General features: G+C 42.4%; 1 protein-coding gene across 6 annotated transcripts in view; it reads right to left on the minus strand.

Annotated features, from left to right (window-relative positions):
• The window catches only part of ACACA (acetyl-CoA carboxylase alpha), a 2,143,878-nt gene that overhangs the window by 1,177,285 nt on the left and 943,395 nt on the right, over positions 1-23,198 (minus strand). The gene's annotated exons all lie outside the window — the stretch shown is intronic.

Genomic DNA, 23,198 nt, shown 5'->3' on the forward strand with positions numbered 1-23,198 from the left:
CTTAACATCTCCAAGATTTTCCCCATGTACCTTCTGCCCTCTCACCTCATTCCTGTATGTCAGGTACCGATTCACAAGTGATTTTAATGACACCCAGAGGCAGGAGTTTATACTTGGCCTTATTGAGAGATGACTCTGACCTACAAATGCACTATGCCAACTGTGCTGACCACCTCTGAGTAGCAAAGTACTGCAGTTTGTCATGCCACCATTTTTTCTTACTGTTGTGGTGCGCCAAGAGTCAAACATTATTCATGTGTTCACGATTACAACTGAAGTCTAAACAAATCTACTGTCATAAAGGTATTCAGCAAATACAGCTCAGTGCCCCACCTGCAAGAAGCTGTGCACAAAAAATAAAATAAAAGACAGCAAGCCTTTTGTCTGAAACTAGATTTCCTTAAAGATGTAGAAAAGATAATTTCTGTACACATTTTAAACATTTAACTAATTGTTTTTATTAACATAATAAATAAAATGGTAGTAAAAACATACGGTTAAGGTGATGTATCCTGACAGACTTTATAATTTCATATCTGAAATCCTCAGTGTCCAAATGCATAGTGAGCTACTCCCATGTTACCCTAATTACTCACGCACTGAAAAACATGCCTGTACTAAAGCAAGCCTTATCCAGTTAATAAATGACTGTTAAATAGAAAAAAAAACAAAAAGGGACATTTAGCAACAAGTACACTGCCTGCATTTCAAGCACATTGCTAACTCCCCTCAGCACTGATGCTTTTTAGGAAAAGGCCATCATAAACAACTCAGTGCAGTTTTCTCACATGTATCAAATAGTCAATAAACAGCATCCTAAGAATGCAACTCTTTTAGCAGCCAAATGTGGAAATACCCAACACATGTTACACATGATAAAAACAAGTATGTTTTTATCAATCTCTGCTAAATTACACCATATTTTAAATAATTAATGTTGTAAGTACCAAATAATGATTTTCTTCAAATTTTGAGATTTAAAAATAAGTTTTTACAATTATTTACAAATAAAGTACTCTGTCTACAGAGTTTTATCAGTCCACATTTCACATAGCTCTACAAAAAAGGACCAGACCCCTGATCTATGGTAAATGTGCATTTCGACTGATGTCATTTCTGTGTGGTGTTTCACCCTCCAACTAATGTTTAACTAGTACATCCTTGCCATTTTTGGTTCTTTGGCCCAGTAACATTTAATAAAGATTCTTGCAGCACCCGGTACTCTCTCTGTTATCTTGCACTTACATATGCTAGTTTACAGAAGATACACTATGACTTGTTGAAAACCAAAATTCTCTCACACATACACAAAAAACTATCCCCAGCCCTGCCCCTAACCACCAACTGGGGCTATATCCTCACATACTCTGCATCTGAGGCCCAGTTTCAAGCAGGAGCATTAAGTATATTTTGACTAGCACTATACTAGAGACCATCAGAAAGTACTATCTTGGTCAGTGACACAATAGCCTTTTTTTCCTGTTCTGAATGTATTTCTTGCAAGCTTGAACAGATTTACTAAAGATTTATCAACACTCATTAATAACAAATATAGTAAAAATATTTCAAATATATATGCATATCCAAAAATATAACTACCCTCATTTGTCTGCTTGGCACTGATTTCTGTCACTATTCTCAAAGAATCACTACTGCCACTTAAAGGGTGATGTGACTCACAGTATTTTTACCAATGGCTCAATCTCACATAATACAAATTCACAATAAAGGCCACTGATGAACTTTACATATCCCAATCTGTAGTACAAAATGACAATAAATCAATTTCACAAGGAATAAACATACTACCTTGATGTTTGGTGGACCCAGCTATATATCTATATCTAAATCTATATATCTATATAGCTATCTATGGTCTATCTATGGTATATATATATATATATATATATATATATATATATATATATATATATATATATATATACACACACACACACACACACACACACTCACAAACATATACATATACCAAGTCACAGATCGCACTACAGTGGGGAAAGCGGTAAAATTCAGCATGGTGACCAAGTGGTTCCTATCCTCCAATAACTTTTCCACTGTTCCGAGTGTTTGCTAAACTGTGGTTTCAGTGAAGTCATCTTGGTCTTTAGAAATTCAGGGTAAGTGGGTTTTCTTTCTTTTCAGGTAGACCCATACACACACACACACACACACACATATATATATATATATATGTATATGAATCCTTGCCCTGTACAGCATTACATTTCCCTCCAACATTTCTGTGTTGGAGGGAAGCATTCTAGCTTATCAGTGGGAGTGGTAAGTACTAGGTAGCCTATCTACCACAAGATCCAGGTACAGATTCTTAGTTTTAGCACTTAAATTTGCTTATTCATGCTCAGCACTTGTGCAGAACTTGTTGTTAGCGCTAAATAAGCTACAAATTACTATAGCACTATACCGTCCTCTTTACCTAGAGGAAAACAGTTTTTGTACTTACTTATACTCACTTTCCTCACTTATCTAGAGGAAAGTAGTTTTTTATTCAGGCATCTCCAAGGGTCAGCTCCCAGTGTTCTCTCCTATCTGATGAATGTGGGCATCTTGGGGCAATGTAGTAATTGCCTCATGTACACAGACAACCCTCTCCTCCTACCACCCAACACCACAACCTGTGAGAGATGCACTCATCTAGCTAAACTGGAGGTAAAGCTCTCTCCAACCAAGACTGAACTTGACAGTCACGAGGAGAAGGTAAACACTTGCACCACACCACACTCATCACATAATCCCATTAAACCTACACCACCAAAATCTACACATAGAAACACAAAAACATTTGCAGAGGCGCCCAATAAAAATCTGCTGAAGCAACAGAGACTTCCAAAGCAGAAATTCAAGCAACCTCCACCCCCCAACACAACCCAAATGACACTTAGCCCACACACTCAGTCTGCCAATAAACTACAGCCCATAAGGCAAAACAATGTACCCAACACTCTAGTCATAGGTGACTCTGTAGTCAGGCACACTGATGTCCCACTCACCAAGCTAAACAAGGAGAAGGTTACTGTCAGCTGCCTGTCGGGTGCCATGATCCGCCACATATCCCACGTACTCAGGTCACTCCACAACAAGTACAAATATGACTCTGTCATTGTCCATGTTGGTGTGAACGACCTGAGACGTACCTCACTGGACTACATGAAAAGAGACATGGAAGAGTTCTCAGATTTTGTAGCCCATACAGGTATGACCCCAGCCCTGAGTAGCATCCTGCCATCGCCCAGAATGATATTGCAGTACAAGGACAAAAATTATTGACTTCAACAATTGGCTAAGCTTCTGGTGTCATTCTAAGGGGATCCAGTATCTGTCTGCCTGGGACAACATGGTTGACAGACCATGATGCTTTGCCAGAGATGGCCTGTACCTGTCGCCCCTGGGATTCCGAATACTGGCTAAGGGTCTTGTCGCCCCTATAGTGCCTTTTTTAGGCAAGGTTCAAATGACAAATTCACCACTGTAACAGAAACAAACAAACTAAATAATTCAACAAACTAATAAAAAATAAAACATGGAAAAAGCACCATGCTAGGAAACAAAAACTGTATGTTAGCGCTTTCATTTACTAAAAATATGTAAACTTCTTCAGACAATTCATAAACAAAAAGTCAACCCTTAAATACTTTAAAAAAAACATGACATCATTTCCTGAAACATCATTTCCTGAAATGAAGTCTAAATCTCAAAAGGCACTCACTCGAGGCACTACTTAAAATGGAGAACATCGATATCTGTGCAGTGACTGAGACCTGATTCAAGGCTCTAGAGAACACCCATGCATTACCAGGCTATAACTCATGCCACAGTTTTCGGCCATCTAACCTGGACCAGAACACCAAAGGCAGAGGTGTGTCCAAATTCATTAAGGATATCCACACCTCCAGGCTAGTTGCGCAGCATAATGCATCCGAGTTTATCCAAGTGCAACTAACTCTGGGCAAAACTGCAATCCAAATTGTAGCTTGCTACAGATCCCCCACCATGCCCCAGGATTCCCACTCCTCTTTTCTTGATATACTTGAAAATATTAGGGTTCAACCAAACACCCTAATAATGGGCGATTTCAACTACCCCACCATTAACTGGGAAAACTACTCATGTACCAACTCCTTCGCTCAACGCTTTCTGGAATTCATAAATTCCAATGCCCTGGATCAACTTATCCACACCCCCACCAGGGGCAACAATATCCTAGACCTAGTCATTACCAACATGAATGGCCAGTGTTCCACACCTGAAGTAAACTCCTCGTTGGTCAGATCCAACCATAAGCTAATCACCCTAGATATCTGCACCCCCCCCCCCCGATTAAGGAAACCACGGTAAAAAAATTCTCCAAAGTCAACTTCATGCTTCTTAAGACCGAAGTGGTGAACTTCATAACATCCATTCAGATGGACAATACAGTTACGACTGCTAAATCCTACACAAATGCACTCCATAAGCACTTACACATGTGCATGGATTGTGCTATCCCAAACGGAACCAAGACGCTATCCTCCAAAAAAAGGAAGCCAATCCGGTGGTCCCCTACCATAAACAAACTCTACAACAGAAGGAAGAAACTGTTGCAAAAGAGTGTAAAATCCCATGAGTGGAGAAGCTCCCTGGTCAGCCTCAGTAAGAAGCTGAAATCCCTTATAAGATCCTCCAAAGCTAGCTATGAAAACAAAATCGCCACTGATTCCAATGGCAACCACAAAGCATTCTATAGCTATGTCAAGAATCTCATTGGCAACACCCAGATCTGCTCTGAGTTACAGCACAGCGGCACGAAAATTACAGAAGCAACTGATATTCCCAACATCCTGGCAGATAGGTTCAGTGCTAACTTTATCCCCCTCTCACTCCCTAAAGGGCCCATATCTATACAGGAAGAATGCAGGGTCCCTGTAATCACATCTATGCAGGTAAAAGCTGCACTCTCTAAAACCAAAAACACAGCATCCATGGGACTGGACAGCATCCCAGGCTTCGTTTTACATGAACTTCGGAATGAACTCGCTCCCCACCTAAGCACCATGTTCAATCATAGTCTCATGTCAGGCTTTGTGCCCAATGAATGGCCCACAGCAACAGTTATCCCACTCCACAAAGGGGGAGCCACCACTGATCCTGGGAACTATCGCCCTATTAGCCTGACGAGCCTGGTCTGCAAGGCCATGGAATGTATTATCATGGAACTCAAACAAAGACATTGGTAACCTCCAAACTCTGGACCCACACAGTTCGGGTTTGTGAAAGGCAGATCATGCCTTCTGAACCTGATCAACTTCTTTGAGGTAGTCACTAAAGCTGTAGACGAGGGTAAGGTGGTTAACACAGCCTAGCTTGACCTCGCCAAGGCTTTCGACACCATCCCCCATTGTGGAATTATAGCTAAACTCACTAAACTAGGTATAAATCCCTACGTCACAAGATGGGTTGCCAACTGGCTCACTGACAGAACCCACACTGTAAACATCGCAGACTCCAAATCTGACTTCAAACCAGTGACAAGTGGAGTACCACACGGTTCAGTCCTGGGACCTCTCCTGTTTGGCATCTACTTCTCTGAAGTACAGGCTAAAACAGAAGGCCCCTGGCTAATGAAGTTCGCAGATGACTGCAAACTAGGAGCCACAATCGAGTCCCCAAATGATGTGGACATCCTACAGAAGGGCCTCATTGAGACAGATGCCTGGTGTCAGAGGCATGGACTTAAGCTCAATGCCAAAAAGTGCATTGTCATCCCCTTTGGTAAAAACCCTGTACCCATGAACTACCAGATAAACAGCAGTCTACATAATTCAGAATGTGTGATACGAGATCTTGGGACTCAGGTCGACAGCAGTCTCTCCTTTGATAATCACATCACCACAGTAGTCAGGAAATCCTTCTATGTGGCACACCTCATCACAAAAGGGTTCTCATCCAGGAAAAAAGAAGTTATTTTTCCCCTCTACTCGGCACTCATTAGACCCATTACAGAGTACAATGGCCCTTTTGGAATGTACCTCACAAGACATCTGCAGCAGCTGGAAAGGCCACAGAAGTACCTCACAAAGAGGATTACTAGCCTCAAACAAATGCCCTACACTGAACGCCTCAAAAAACTCCAGCTTTACTCCGTAGCATATCGCCTACTCCGAGGTGTTCTCTGCCTAACACATAAAGCTATGTCAAACCCAGAGCTGTTGGACATGCTACACCTAAAGAAATCCCAATCCCTCAGAGCTACATGCTCTAGGTACCTAAACCTTGTCACCACAATAACAGGACATGCTGGAGGGATAGATTCCTGTCCCAGAGACTTCCTATACTCTGGAACAAGCTACCTATCTATGTCAAGCAAAGTTCCTCATTAGCACTATTCAAGAAAAATCTTGATGAGTGGATGGGAAATAGGAAATACACCCCGGGGATCACTCCTGTGGGTCTGCTCGACAGGGACACAGGAAATTAACTTTCTTGGGTGGCGTAAGCCAGGGAACCTTGTTGGCTAGGCTTACTTAGGCCCTTGGGCCGATAGCCTAGTAACTACCTATGAACCTATGCATCAGCTAGCAAATGACTGCTGCACAACAAAGTGAAAAAATTCACACAAAAACACCCACACCTTGTACCAATCTAATCAATAAGGAAATCAACGCTTGTTGGAGGAATACACATCTTCTTTATCTGTCACAACCCCGGAGTTCCATTTTAAGCTACAGTTTGTGCTTATGGCATTACTCAAGAAAGACTTGATTAAACTGACCAGATATCCTCCCTGAACTCTATTACCTTACAGCTACAGCAAGTGTTCCCATGCTCTTGCTCATCAGTTTTCCTGTAAGGCAAAATCAGAGAAAAAGCAAAACATTTCCCTCTCAGCTGTGGCTGGCTAGTGATGAAGATACCAGTAAACAAACCACTCAGTGTATACAGAACAAGCTCCTTAAATGGCAGTATAAGGGTGGAATAATAAGTGATGACTTAATTAATACCATGGTTATGGTTTCATGTGCCAGAAACTGGAGAAGGATTATGATGCAATGCACAACTGACTGACAAGACAATACAGAAATGTTTATAGTTCCTGTAAAAGGACTTGTAAGTTGTATATTATACGGGGCATCATGATCTAGGCTGATGATGCCAAATATAATTAGATGGGGATGTAAATTGTAAATATTATCTGACTGGTTGATGTGTATCATGTGGTTTATAATAATTAATTTAAATTGTGTTCAAATGTTATGTGAATATTTATTCTGAAGACGTCTGCTCACAATTTTGAAGAACAAGCTAAACAGACATTTATTCTTAGACATTAATGTTTCTTACAGTCTGATAGTGCTGTTTGCTACTATTACTTGATTTCTGAAGTAAATCATCCTGCTAGACTGTAATTTGTTTTTAGTTATTAGATGGTTATGTGTCAGTGGATACCACAGAAAGCTTATAATTTCATTTTGCAATGCATCTCTTGTAGTCATTAGGTCTGCAATGAGATTAAAACAAGTTCTTCCTCAGCTTCTACACCCCACCATGGGGCTTCACAGAAGAAACATGGACAGTGCAGAAGCATTGTGCATCAGACTGTGTCACTGAACAGGCAACTCCTTTCTCCACTTCATTGCATCACACCACACATTGCCCAAGTACAAATCTGGCTTATACTCACATAAAGCATGTTTTTCAAGAATGCCAGTTTAATTCAATTTAAGCCTGTCTGCTCAAAGCGTGGTCTGTGAGAGCAAACTTCCAAGCTACAAGCCATCATGGGGAACTATTTTCTATAAGATAAAGCACAACATACGTGCTGTTTTGATTACTCTTGCAGTTCAAAAATATATATTTCTATTTTTTAATCGGATTATTTATTAAGACTATTTTGTGGCCTGGCATTACACAATGCACATAAAAATATTCTGATGCATTACGTAATGTCATTTACTACATTCATTTTTAAGATAATACTATAAGATATGGGGGTATATACCTTTAAATCCCAACAAGTTAGCAACAGGAAACTGAATTGTGTAGAAATAAGGCGTATCCTATGACATGCAGTGTGACTATACACCTTAATGAATATCCTCAGTGACTGTGTGCATTGCTTATTATGCATACAGACATTACATGGAGTCAGAAAAGAGAAGAAATTATTGTACAACTGAAAAAATAATAGCTGCAGAAGTAAAGAAATATATTTATAGGTTTATAAGTTCTTACTAAGCTACTGATTTGTGAGGATCTTAACAGACCTAGCCTTCCATTCCCATGGTAGTTTTTAACCATTATATTTTGCATACGAATATTTATTTATTTTATTTATTTATTTAACATTTGTTACCCGGGAAAGTCTGACTTGGAACAAAGCCAATTTTCAGTGGAAGCCCAGGGAGAAACACTCCAGATGAATGTCTTTGTAATGTGGGAGGAAACCGGAGCACCTGGAGTAAACCCACACGAACGCAGGGAGGACATGAAGACTTCGTACAGAAGGCACCCCAGTCGAGAATCGAACTGGAGAACCTATTGCTGTGAGGCGACAACGCTACCACTGCGCCACTCCCACATGAATGCAGGGAGGACATGCAGACTCTGCACAGAAGGCACCCCAGCTGAGAATCGAACCAGTGAACCTCTTGCTGTGAGGTGACAATGCTACCACTGCACCATCAGACATGGGCCAATCAGCTATATATTGGGTCACTTACATGTTGCCCCTATCCATTAGAGAAATGATTGCTAAACCATGAGGCAAATTTGCAGTTACCCATCCATTCATCCAAATGTTGTCTGAATAGAGAAAGAAAAGCACCTTGCTTTATGTGAAGTGTAAGACTGTACCATAGAAGCAGTACTTCTGCTTGTAGCTGGTAAAGAAATCTTAAAGGTATCCAACTCTTACTTTTCATGATGAGGATAAATAAAAAACTGAAACAACAACAACAGAGAAGTTCATAAATTACAGTGACAACAAATATTTTATCCTTTATTCTCTTTTTGCTCTTTACAAGGTCACAAGGTCCTACAAAGACTACAGATGTATACAATAAGCTGAAGAATTAAAAGATCATGACTTTGGTTAGTTGTATGATTCTTTAATGAGCTAGAATAATATATAAGAAATTATGATGGAAGAGGCAAGCTTTTACAAAAAAACACACCCAATATTATCGAAAGCTTCGGGTGTATTCACATCACGTGAAACACAAACATGCAGTTAAAAGAACTAATTGAAGCGAAAGATACGTGTAAGACATAGTGCAAGTCAAACAAAAAGGATAAAATGAGAAATAAAGTGAGAATGTGTTGCACCAGTAATGGATATAAAAAAGAAGAACCATGTGATAGTTTACTGTGGAAAAAAAAAAAACATGGAAAACAGAGTAAGGCTTGTGTAATTGAAGTTCAAGCCTCATATACTATCTTGTACATGTTGGCACAAGAGGAATCCTTGTCCTGTTTTTAATAAATCATACAGAATATGTGACTAAACACAAAATATTTTCTGAGCTGTGTAAGAACAAAGTGTTTTCAAAAGGATTTGCACACTGATGGAAAGCATGGAATGATCTATCTTGATGCTCCTGAACTAAAAAAGTTAATACAGTGAAGACTGAAAATGCATCTTTGACAAAGAAAAAATAAGTCAGACTGAAGAAATATTAAAAAGCAATTGTAAAATGTTGACTTTACTAGGAGTAGAAACAGGCCCATCAAATTCAAACACATACCTATCTATACTACGCAAGGAAAATAATCTCATGAAGGTTACATAAAAACCTGTGGAACCTGCAAACAGTGCCAACATTCTGAACATTCTGTCAAGATACGTCTACTTGCCTCTGTAGATATATATTTTCTGCTTATGTTCTTAGAACATTCACAGGCTTAAGCAACATATTATCATTGTACTATTTTATACTGTTGCTCTATTTGAGTCTGGGTCAACGATGAAAAGGGTCAGCTCACCATCCACTTACCCAGTTACCAAACTGCAATAAAAAATAAACAATCAGGAGCAAAGTGTAATATTCTGTATCACAACACCTTTAAAGCAGAGTCAGTTCCACAGGATAGACGTGTAAAGCTCTGACTATGGCACAGGTGGCTTGAGTTTGAGTAGCATCTTGGGTGCCTACAGAAGCTGGCCAGGAAGGAGGGAAGTTAAGTGTCTACTGCCAACTTGTCCATCCTGGGGAAAAGACTGCTCTGTCTTCACACAAATGACACCTAGTGGGAGGACTAGATGCTACACCCAGTGGCATCACAGCCTACTGAGCCCATACTGTTTGAGTGTACTTGCACTATGAATGAGGGCAAACTGGTATGCAGAAGCACACTTCCCATCAGAAGGCAGTAATTGTAGAGCTCAGAAAATCTACCAAGGGAGGGCAGGGGGGTGCTTCTTAGGGAGAGGATAGCCTGCTTTGTAGGAAGCTAGTCTGTACCTACTACCAGACTCTTTTTGAGGAATGGAGGGCCAATTGGGATTCTTCGACAGGAACAAATGGGCTGCAGTGCTTTTGGCTGGCCAGGGAATGCCAAACTCCTGTCCCACTATAACAAAATGGACCAATTAAGTACAAGTAGGGAAGCTACCTGTGGATACTTTTAAAGAACTTAGGCTAGAAAATACTGAACAGAAAATTATGTACATTATGTTAACATACTCTCAGTGAAATCATTAGGCCAATGAATGCTGACATGTGAATTTAAAAAAAAAATACAAGATCTTTTCTGAAACAGTACAGCATAAAGAAGTAAATTCTTCTAATATATTGAGTTGTTTGGCTTATGAGAAACTGAGTGGTAAAATATTCAGATTCAAAGAATTTCATATACTTATAGAAAGGTACAGATCCAATAGATTTCTGTTTTACATTTCATCAACATCACAAGAATTCCAAACTGCTGTTGCATAAATAAAATGGAAGGTTTGGTGTTAGAAACATAACTGTGACTCTATTAGCATGGGGCAGACACAGGAAGAGCATGAAAAGAGACTGACATAGCTGCTAAATAGATTAGCAATATCTTTCAGCTTTTCCCGGTTAGGGGTTGCCACAGTGGAGTTTTTACAGTGTTGAGTTGCCAGCCTGGCACCCAACTTTCACAGAAGGCACACACACCTACCTGCATGTCTTTAAAACTCACATGACCACAAGGAAGACATGCAGACTGCACAGAAGGCGCTCCAGCCGAGAATCAAACTGGAGAAACTCTTGCATGAGGCGACAACGCTAACCGCTGCACCACCGAGGCCATACAGCTGCTAACTAGATTAAGAAACCATAATTTCAAGTTAAATAACAGCAAATGTAACATAACAGCAGCAAGTCTGAAATGCACAGTCATATTCTACCATCATAAGGACTGAAGCATGGTAGAGAAAAAGTCAAAACAACCATGAAAATGCCTAGGCCAGAAAGGCAGGGAGTCACTAAAGAATTTTCTGAGAATGACGGAATAGCTTGCAAAGTCTGTACCTAATACATTTGAGATACCTGCACTTTTAAGAAAGACTGGGAATGGAGCTAAGGACACGAAGACGGCTTTGAAATGTTTAAAATAATTACAAATACACAAATACTAAAATACTAGGCCCTATGGTAAATGTACAAGTTAAACCTAAGGATTTCATACTGGGTTCATTTTTCTTTAATTAATTTATGATGTCAATGCCAAATGTAAAGCTAATAATACATAACAAAATTTCAAATGATTCTAAAATGCCATTACCAGTATGCAATTTTAATTATCATGCAATCTTACAACCAGAGCTTGAAAAGCTGGAAGGCTAGTTAACATCAAAAATGTGGGTTACTACATAATGGCAAATAATAATGATAACTGGTATTCACATGCCATAAACAGTTCACTTGACAAACCTGTAACTACATACACAGACCTGGGGATTATTACTAATTAATCTGAATTTCAAGTATTGTGTGCAGAATGTGTACAGGAAAACAATTAGTTATGTACTCACCATAACGATAGATGTATATGGTCCATCTCGCCTACATTCATTACTGACGGGCTCAGAGCCGAGAATCGGCTCCAACTCGGCCACTATAACTAGCACAAAGTCTCTAATTGGCTGGGCTAAGCCTGTATCCCAGGATGCACCACGCCCAAACCCCCAGAACTTGTTTGCCACAATATAATCATTACACATATATAACCCCACAGGAACACACAGCAAGAAGAGAGAAAAAATAATATCCTCAGAAGGGTCTAAGAATATAAATTTCCTCCAAGTCCACCAGGAAGGGGGAAGGTGGGTGGGTACGTAAGAATGTAGGCGAGATGGACCACATACATCTATCGTTATGGTGAGTACATAACTAATTGATGTAATGTGGTCCTATCTCACCTACATTCATTACTGACGGGACAGCGTCCCTAGCACCTATATCCTGGGAGGCACATGAAAAAACACTCCTGAGCACCGTGGAACCAAAGGAAGCCCGGCCTCTAGAAGCCATGTCCAGCTTATAATGAGAAATAAATGTGTGTGGGGAAGCCCAGGTGGCTGCTGCACAGATTTCATCCAAAGAGAGCTTAGCATGAAAAGCCACTGAGGTAGCCATAGCCCTGGTAGAATGCGCCTTAACTGGGAAAGGTAGATCTCTCCCTGCTGATGTGTAAATAAATGAGATACAGTCCTTAATCCACCTTGCAATAGTGCCTTTGGTCACAGGGCTACCAATCCTGTTCTCTGAAAAGGACACAAACAACTGATCTGATTTCCTCTCTTGTTTTGTCCTGTGCAAATAAAACCTTAGTTGTCTATGTACATCCAATTGGTGAAATTTGAATTCTGCCTTGTTTGAAAAGTGTGGGAAAAACACCGGTAACTCAATGGATAGGTGAAGACAGAAGGTAGAAGAAACCTTAGGAAGAAAGGAAGGGTTGAGTCTCAAGGATACTCTATCCTTATGAAAAATCAAATAAGGAGGTTTAACAGAAAGGGCTTGAAGCTCTGATACCCTTCTGGCTGAAGTAATGGCCACCAGAAAGGCCGTCTTCCAAGACAAATATTTGAATTCACAAGTGGCTGCAGGCTCAAAGGGAGAAGAAGTTATGGCTCTAAGCACCAAGTTTAAATCCCATGGCAAAACTCGCTGTGAAACTGGGGGATGAAGTAACCAGGCTCCTTTTAGGAATGCTTTACACAGTTTATGGCCCATGAGGGAAGGCTTATATGAAATGTGAAAATTAGAAATTGCCGCCAGCTGTAACGTAATAGTGGAGGCAGCGGAACCTTGTCTGAAAAGCGTCGCCAAAAAATCCAAAACTGCCGTCACAGGGGCTGTAAAGGGATCTAGATTATGTGACTGGGCCCAGATAGCAACTCTCTACCATTTACTGGAGTATATCTTTCTAGTGGATGACTTGTGGGAAGAAGATAGGATATTGTACCACTTCTGGTGTAAAGGAAAGCTGTCTGACTAAGGACGGAAGTGGAGAAGCCAGGCAGTGAGCTTGAGGGTTCGCAGGGATGGGTGGAACTGCCCTAACAGATGAGTAAATAGGTCTGGAACTGGATCCAGAATCCAAGGACCGTCCATGGTATATCTCCGGAGAAAAAGGAACCAAACTTGATGGGGCCAGTGTGGTGCGATCAAAATCATTTTGCTTCCCAAGGAAGTTGCTTTCTGAATCACTCTTGGCAGCAGAGGAAACGGAGGGAAGGCGTAGAGCAGACCGGGGAGCCAATCGTGGACTAGAGCATCCCTGGGTGACTCCCCCTGAGGAGGGATCAGAGTGAAGTAACTGCTGCACTTGGCATTGAGGGGACTGGCAAAGAGGTCGCAGCAAGGTAGACCCCACCTGGAGAAGATCTGAGCAGCAACTCGATCGTTCAGGGACCACTCGTGAGGCATCAGAATAGCTCTGCTTAGCCTGTCTGCTATCACATTGGACTTCCCCGGAATGTGTGTTGCCACTAGAAAGCGTTGGGAAGACACCGCCCAATTCCACACTCTCATGGCCTCTCTGGAAAGGGGATATGACTTGGTTCCCCCCCTGTTTATTCAGGTACCACACGACTGACATGTTGTCGGAAAGAATAGAAATAGTTCCCTTGGGAAGAGAGCTGTGAAGTGCTTGCAACGCTAGTAGCACCAATCTCATCTCCAGAACATTTATATGCAAGTGTACCTCGTGTTCCTGCCACGTGCCTTGGACCGTTCTGCCCAGATAATGCCCCCCCACCCTGTCTGGGAGGCGTCCGTGGTCACTGTGGCAGTAGGGGGAGGAGGATTCAGGGATCTACCTTTGTTCAGATTGGGTGAATGAAGCCACCAATGCAGATCCTGTCGGCATTGTTCCGTTATAAGAATCGGATGAGACAGAGGGAGCTCTTGAAAGGACCACTGAAGCGAAAGAAGCCACTGTAGTGTCCGCATATGTAGCCTGGCCAGGGGTACTAGGAGGATGGTGGCCACCATGGAACCTAGTAACTGAAGAACTAGTCTGGCTTGGACCTTTTTCAGAGGTAATAAGGCCAAAACTTGAGCCTGTAGCACTTTTATTCTTTCTGTAGGAAGGAAAGCCCTCATTTCTACGGAATCTAGCTCTGCGCCGATAAATGCAACACGTTGTGATGGTAGCAAGACAGATTTTTGCCAGTTGAAAGTAATCCCTAGGAGTTGACCCAAGTTGATGGTGGCCTCCGTGGCTTGAACAAGTAGATGCCTGGTGGGGGTGGTGAGAAGCCAGTCGTCTAGGTAAGGAAACACCTGGAATCCTAGACGTCTCAGGTGAGCAGTCACCACTGCCAGAATTTGGTAAACACCCTGGGGGCTGTGGTGAGACCAAAGAGCAGGGCTCGAAATTGGAAATGACTGGCTCCCAGCCAGAAGCGTGATTCCTGGAGGCCTTGTTTATCCTGATGTAATAATAGGCGTCCTTGAGATCGATGGAGCATATCCATACTCCTTTTTCCAACAAGGGAAAAATGGTTTGAAGAGTGACCATTCGGAACTTGGACTTCCTGACGAAGCGGTTTAAACGGCTGAGATCCAGGATGGGCCTCAAGTCCCCTGTTCTTTTGGGTACCAAAAATAACCTTGAGTAAGTTCCTGATCCGATCTGGTCTGAGGGGACTGGTTGGATGACTCCTTTTTCCAGCAGCTTTGAGACTTCTAATGCTGCTTGGTCCCTTTGACTGGGTGGAACGTCTGGGACTCTCTTGGGTGGCGGAGGGGGTGAGATAAAGGGAATGGTGTAACCTCCGGCAATAATTCGAAGCACCCAATGATCCTGAGTGATGTTTTCCCAGGCTTGCAGATGCTTCGAGAAATGACCCCCGACTGGCTCCGGAGAGGCACAGTCGGGCAGTCCCTCAGGGACGTTGGTAGGAGGAACCACAAAAGGACTCGCAGTCTCCTGAGTTGTGGGGGCCTCCCCCGCCCCTAGGGCAACGTCTTCCAGAGTAATTCCCGCCTCCTCTGCCTCTGGAGGGGGGGGGGGTCACCATGATGGTCAGGATAAGATTTCTGAGACTTCCTGAACCACATCTTTCCTCCCCTCTGCACCTTGAGATAAGGTCTAGAGGGAAGCGAAAAACGGGCCCCAACGGCAAACAAAGTCTTACCCTCTTGCTCACATCTGGTGAGAGTGTCTTTCACTTTGGGTCCAAAGAGGGAGGACCCGTCAAAGGGAGCGTCCGTGAAGGAAGACTTGAAGGCCTCCGCGAAGTGACACAGGTGCATCCAGGCTTGCCTCCTGAGGGCTACGTCTGAGCTAGCTGCCCTACCCGCCCCCTCGGCTGCATAGGATATGAGCCTCATGGACGAGTTAACAATAGAAAACAGGGTAGACAGCTGGGCATTGACAGTCTGGCTCACCGCCTCAGGCAAGTTACCCGACAGAGCATCTCCCAACTCCTTCAGGAGATCTCTTTGGAGCCTCGTAAAATGACACAGATAATTCAGTGACCACAAAGTAAAGGTCGCTGAGGACAGGGTACACTTTCCATACCGATCCATACTCCTAGACTCCTTGTTAGGAGGATGAACGGAAGCAGAAGCCTCTGCAACTTATTGCTGAGTAGCAGACGCCACCACCATGGCATCTACAGGAACTCCTTTCGTCAAAAATTCTTTCCCAGGAGGCGCAGACAAAAACTTGTTGGGGCGGCTGGGAACCGGTTCCACAGAGTCAGGGTGTTCCCACACCCTTCGACAAATAAGGTCCAACAGTTCATCGAAGGGGGGAGACAGCCAGGAGGTGGAAGGTTGGGCTCCGAAGGCCTTGATGAAGACCGACTCCTCCTCAGAGGGGGTTTTGGAGGGCCAGTCGCCTCTCTGTCTCAAAATCTCCAGGATGTCGGAGAATGAGACATCGTCGGAGGACGACTTTGGGAACCCCTCTGCATCATCGAGGTCGGTGTCTGAGGTGACAGACTCATCTGGGGAGTCTATGTGCTTCCTCTTACACAGCTTCTTTCTGGGAGGCTCTTCAGGCAAGGACTCTGAAGGGCCCTCAGAAAGCAGGGGACCACGCATGGGGGTATCCTCAGGCCTTCGAGCCCCGCTGCCTGCAGATAGGGGGGCATCAGAGGCTCTAGTCACAGTGTCCGGGAAAGGAGTGGTTGACTCCAGTGATGTCACCAAAGACCTGGCCAGTGCGCTGCTCATGGCCTCGAAGGTGGGTCCACCTGAATCCGAGGAGCAACCCGTCTCCGAGACCACAATTGGAACAGGGGTTCCCTCTGCTGAAGCACCAAGAGGGAGATTCGGAGTCGAAGTCTGGAGCCCCGATGTATCCCCCTCGGGTCCGACCGACGAAACCTGAGTGCCGAAACCATCAGATGGGACCGAAAGCGTTGGAGCCGAGGTCGGAGCCGAAAAACTCAAAGGGGGTTTCGGAGCCGACCCAAGGACCTCACTCGACTCAGAACACTCTGGCTCCGATGACACAGAGGTGGTCGGAGGAGAAATTATCGGAAACCGACACAAGGACAGGCTCCGGAGCCAACTGGGCTGGAGCCGAGAATAATTTCATTAACACTGGTGACTGGAGGAGCCTCTGCACCACCCTATCCAAATCCGAATCAGACAACCTGGAGGACTTGGAGGACACAGAAGGGGGGGTCGAGAAGTCTTCTCTAAAGGAACCAATGCGAAGCTAGGAGAATGGCTCCGAATCGGTTCCAAGACAATTGTAGCTGAGGTCGGCTCCAACACAACAGAAACCTCCTTCGGCTCCGAAGGCAGTGGAACCGAGGAAGTCGTCTTCGGTACCGACAGCATCTCCTGCGGCTCTGAGACCAATGGAGCCGAGGAAGGTGAAACAGTCTTCGATCTTTTCTCTGATGGCTCCGACAAACTGGACGGAGCCGGAGATCTCTTTTTTGTTTTAGATTTCCCGCTAGGAGGAGAAGACTCCAAAACTTCTTCAAAGGCAGGTTTTACCAGGCCCTTGAGAATCAACTTATTTTTTTCTCTCTTGTAAGACCCTGGAACTAAATGAATGACACACACTGCAGGATTCTTGCAAGTGTATAGCACCCAAACAGTATACACAGATGGCATGGCCATCAGTTAAAGACATCTTATATGAACATTTGGCGCACTTTTTGAACCCAGAAGGCCTATGTTCCTTCTGATCTTTGCCTGACATTTTTAAAGCCACACAAAACTACACCAACATGAAGGGGCTCTAACTCAAACGCCCCTAAACGAAACCAAGGAGACACACCGAACAGGGCTAAGGCCCTCTAACTTAAACGGGCCTAGCCCGCCAAACACAAGTATACCACAACTACAATTATCAAAGGAAAAGGTCACAAAAAACACCCAGACACAAAACGTAGCTATTAAAACAGCTTTTGGTTGGAAAATATTCCACAGAAAACTAAGTAAATAGTTCAATAAAGTACTTAGCCACAGCCAAGCTTGAGACCACGTCTTCACTCAACGAGCGGCAAACGAGATCTGGGGGTTTGGGCGTGGTGCATCTTGGGATACAGGCTTAGCCCAGCCAATTAGAGACTTTGTGCTAGTTATAGCGGCCGAGTCGGAGCCGATTCTCGGCTCGGAGCCCGTCAGTAATGAATGTAGGCGAGATAGGACCACATTACATCGCTGGCTATCATGAATCTAAGAAGAAGAACAAGTTCTGCTAGACTGATAGAGATACTGTGTCTATAATCCTGATATGGCGCTATATTGGATTTCGATCTTAATGTCTATATTTCATATTTGATTATTTAAAAAAAACTTGAAAGGAAACAGAAGAATTAGATTTAAAAAAAACTGGGTAATATAAATACAATTCCTGTGAGATACGATTAATATCACTGGGGTCATGAACAGTATACTCTAGACTTAAAAGGGCTAATTATCAAAGCCTAGAACTGTGTCCACAATAAGTTATTGGCAGCAAACTTTAATGTTTCTACTGAATCATGATAAAAAAATCTGATATAATACGATGCATTTAAAGTGTATACAAGTACATCTTTTCAACAAATAAAGCATTTTCCATGGCATGGCAAGGTAAGGGAATAGACTACCTTTGACTGTTAGGCACCATCTTTGGTTATGTTAAAAAAATGTTGTACAATTATGGAGGCATTGATAAGCAGAAGCTATTTTATATTGGTCTTAAAGTCCACTGAGATCCTCAGTTAGGGTTGTGAGCCTGTATTTAGGACATTGAACTCTTAACAGATAATGACAACTGTTTTGCATATACATGTCAGTCAGAATGGTGTACGACATATAATCCTACAAGCAGGGGTTAGGCTAGACTTCTACATTTTGTACTCAAACTTAATGCTGCTGTGCCACTACCCAACTGTCAGTTTAAAAATGTACTAAACACTCAAAATGTTACCCCAGATATATAGGAAGTGAACATATTTCAACTGTTACCATTCGTAACCACTCACAGCTATTTTTAGAGGTGTATTCCTTTCATAATAGCCTTCTCTGTATACCTCTAGTCTGTAAATATTTGTTTGCACAGTTCTAAACATTTTGTGCTTTTTAAGTGTTGAAGTCTGTACAAGATGCTCAGAAAAAATGTGGTCGTTTGAGTACACAGAGTATGCTTTGCTACACCCTTGCCTGTAAGAGAATGGACTAGTTGCCTATGGGAGTGTAACTACGGATGCACAAAACAGATGTGCTCAGATGGAAAGGGAACTGTTAGCTATAAAGTATGGATGTGAGAAATTCAACTAATATGTCTTTACAGTTGTACAGATGCAAACACTTCATATCCAAAAAGTCTATGAATAAGATACCTCTTAGACTGCACAATCTACAAAAGTAACATCTAAAAATGAAATACAGACCAGGCAATGAAGTGCCCACAGCACATATGCCAAGTACAGCAGATTTACCAAAAAAGTGTGAAGAATTGTTAGAAAACCTAGAGATTAACGGTGTAACTACCACAATAACCAATGGCAGATGAAAAAGTAAAACTTTTTTTGTGACAGAGGTTTAGAAATACAACTATTGAAAGATATTAGATGGCAGTAATCTTAGCTTTTCTTTCAATGAAGAAATAAGTAATTCTTTGGGTGGCTTCTCTCTTCCTCAGCTCTACACGCTCCGTTTGCCCTATGGACTCACTCCGCTCCCCTATCCTGCCCCCAAATTCCACCCGCCCCCAGCACATCTAACTTCCTACCTGTCTATCCACTCCCACACCACAACTCCCTATCATAATCAGCCCCCCCTCCCACTAATCACTATCACTTTCTTCAGCTTTATTCCTAGTTCCACTCACTTCCCTCTGCTTAACACATCCTTTCACATTGCAACATCTCTGTCTAGAAATCCACTCACTAACCTTTTTAACCTACACCTCTCCCATCACTTTCTGTCTCTCTCCTAAATATCCCTCTCACTTAACTTCACCTAACACCTATCATGCAAGCAAAACCTTCACATGCTCTAATGTCTTTATTCCAATCTCTCATTCTCTTCTACCAACTCTACCTCACTAATCTCTCATAATTCCATTATTCTCCTCCCTTTCACACAACTTCAATATACATTAAAAAAGAATCTCCCCCACAGCCCAAATCTCTTCCCATCTCTATAAACATAATGTATCTTTTCTATTTAAAAGGAAACTCTTCCTTTCTCCCTGTAAACTACTTCCCATACCCATCGAGCTAAGCTCCATAGGTTCTAATGGAGCCTATCTAATGGAGTTCTATCTAACCTATAACTCCTTAGAACATAGATACCTGTCCTTAACTCTATTCTAAACTAATCTCCCTTCTCCTCCGCTCTGGAAATATACATCCTAACCCAGGGCCATCATATAACTCCACTTCCAAACCAAACACAAATTGTTCACCTCCACCCCACAAATCTCTTCTCCTTGCTACACTTAATGCCAGGAGCCTTTGTAATAAAATACCTGCTTTTCATGCCTGGATCTCCCTCATCAAACCTGATATTCTCTCTATCGCAGAAACCTGGCTAAAGCCACATATAAAAAATACTGAAATAACACACCCAATCTATAAACTCATAAGAAATGACAGATCCCAAAAGAAAGGTGGAGTAGCAGCCTTACTCTTCTCCGTCTCCTTAACAGTGACACCCTATACTAAGCCCATACCCATATTTGACACTGCTGAGCTAACCCTGGCCCTTCTCAAAGTTAACAACAATAAAAGTTTATGCATTGCCACTTTGTACATACCACCTGCAACAATATCCCTATTCTGGAAGATATTCTCTCCTGGTTCACCACCAACATAAATAATGAGACAATAATCCTAGGTGATGTCAATATTAACTGGTCTTCCATTGACTCATCAGTCACTTCTCAAAGCATTAACCTATATCAATTCACACAGCTAATCAAAATTCCTACTAGATCAAATAAAGATAATACTACAGGTAGCATCCTCAAATGGATACTAGTCTCCCACCCAAACTGAATTTCTGATAGTGGCACTCTCCCTGACTCCCTTACTGACCATTTTCCTGCCTTCGCACACCATTCCCCTTCCCCCCTCCTCCTTCAACATAAATATATTACAACCCACACCATAAAAAACTTCAATCCCCGAATCTTCTCCAATGGCTTAAAACAGATAAACTGGAACCCTCTAAAGTCCCTTCCTTTGGACGCCACTGTCTCACACTTCAATACAGTTTTCTCTGATCTACTTAACTGCTTTGCCCCCTGCAGAACCAGAAGACTCAAATCCAAAACAACACCCTGGCTAACCAGAGAGACAAAAATCCTTATGCATCTCAGAGGCAAAACCTGGAAATGCTATAAAAAATTCAAAACTCCCAACTCTCTTGCTGAATACAAGCAACTACGAAATCAAGTAAAAAAACAAATAGCCATCAACCGTAAATCCTACTATCTTAAACTTCAAAACAGCCATAAAACCAACTCAAAAAAATTCTGGAGTAGCATCGCATCAATTCTCTCTCTCCAGGCAAGAAAGAAAACCCCTGACCTGACACAGACTCTCCTGACCTTTTCCTCGCTACCCAATTCAACTCCTTTTTCATTGATTCCATAGTCAAACTTACCTCATCTTTCCATAATAATATCTCCTCCAACATATCTGAAAGCATGGCTTTAACCTCCAATAACTCTCAGTCCTCCCCTTTCACTCCCAAGTCCATTCCTACCCACACTATAAAAAAGCTCCTACTAAAATTAAAACCTTGTTCTAATGCCACAGATAACATTCCATCCAACTTTCTTAAACTAGCTGCTTATGTCATAGCCCTTCCCATCAGCATCCTAATTAATCACTCCATCCAAGAGTCCTACGTACCACTCCTCTGGAAAAAAGCCCTCATCTTCCCCCTCCACAAAGGAGGTAACAACTTTTTTATCTCCAGCTTTTGCCCAGTAGCTATCCTGTCCCCTATATTCAGGATTCTCGAAAAATGTATCCACCTGCAACTTTTACCCTACCTACTTGCCAACCAACTATTAACTCAAACACAACATGAGTATAGCACCACCAGTGCCCTCCTTTCCTTCTTCGAAATCATCAACTCTGCTCGAGACTCTGGCAACATAGTTTCTACCTTCCTCAACTTATCCAAGGCCTTTGATACGGTCTCTCATACGATCCTCCTTTCTAAACTCTCTTATCTTAACTTTTCCTCTTCTTCTATCAACTGGTTCACCAGCTTTCAACCAGGGAACAAGCTGTAAAATGGAACAACTGTACTTCTTTCCTTCACACCACAACAGGTGTTCCTCAAGGCTCTATATTGGGTCCCTTACTATTTAGTATTTTTATTAATGACTTCCAACAAAAAATCCCCAATGCTAAACTTGTCCAATACACAGTTGACTCTACTATCATCTGCTGCGCCAAAACTCTCCCCAAATTAATAAACTTTACTCAAGAGGCCTTCTCCTCCACTGAGTCCTGGATGCTTGACAACCATCTAGCCCTTAATGCCACCAAATCCAAAATAATGATTTTTCCCCCTTCTAGACACACTGTTATTGACAAAGCATCCTTCTCTATACTCAGTCAAAACAAGACCTCTAATGAAATAGTTTCCCATGCAAAACACTGGGCGTCCTTATTGATGATCAGCTAAAATTCGACATCCATCTACAAACCAATATAAAAAAAAACATCAAAAGCTCGGAATGCTTTATCATCACAGACGCTACCTTTTTCTTAAATCCAAACAACCCCTATCCACCATCTACCTCATCCCCTCCCTTCTACATGGAGCCCCACTACTCACTAATCTCTAATCAATCCCGAAATCTAAACTATCCTCATGCTATAATTTTTAAGTATGCCACAGGATCCAAATCCTCCACTCATCATTGCAACTCCCTCCATGCCCTAAACTGGTTGGAACTACCAAACTACCTAACTTTCATTCAACTTAAAGCAGCACACAAGCTCATTTTTAAACCATCTAGCTGTCCGTCTCTCTCCTCTACCTTAAAAATCCACCAGCCACATAGAAAACTAAGATCCACAAATCAAAACCTCCTGGAACTCTATAAACCTTTACATTCTCCAGGGCAACTCTTACTATCTTTCTCCCTTGTTAGATTATGTAACTCTCTTGCTCCTCGCATTAGAACTACCCAGAATCTCTCTCCCTTCCTTTAAAACCTTACTCCACTCTTATCTCTCCTCTCTCTGGGGATGCTCCTGTACTCATCCTTCCTGAATC

Source organism: Protopterus annectens, chromosome 13.part0, assembly GCF_019279795.1.
Source record: "Protopterus annectens isolate FY-2018-M chromosome 13.part0, PAN1.0, whole genome shotgun sequence".
NCBI classification, from domain to species: domain Eukaryota; kingdom Metazoa; phylum Chordata; order Ceratodontiformes; family Protopteridae; genus Protopterus; species Protopterus annectens.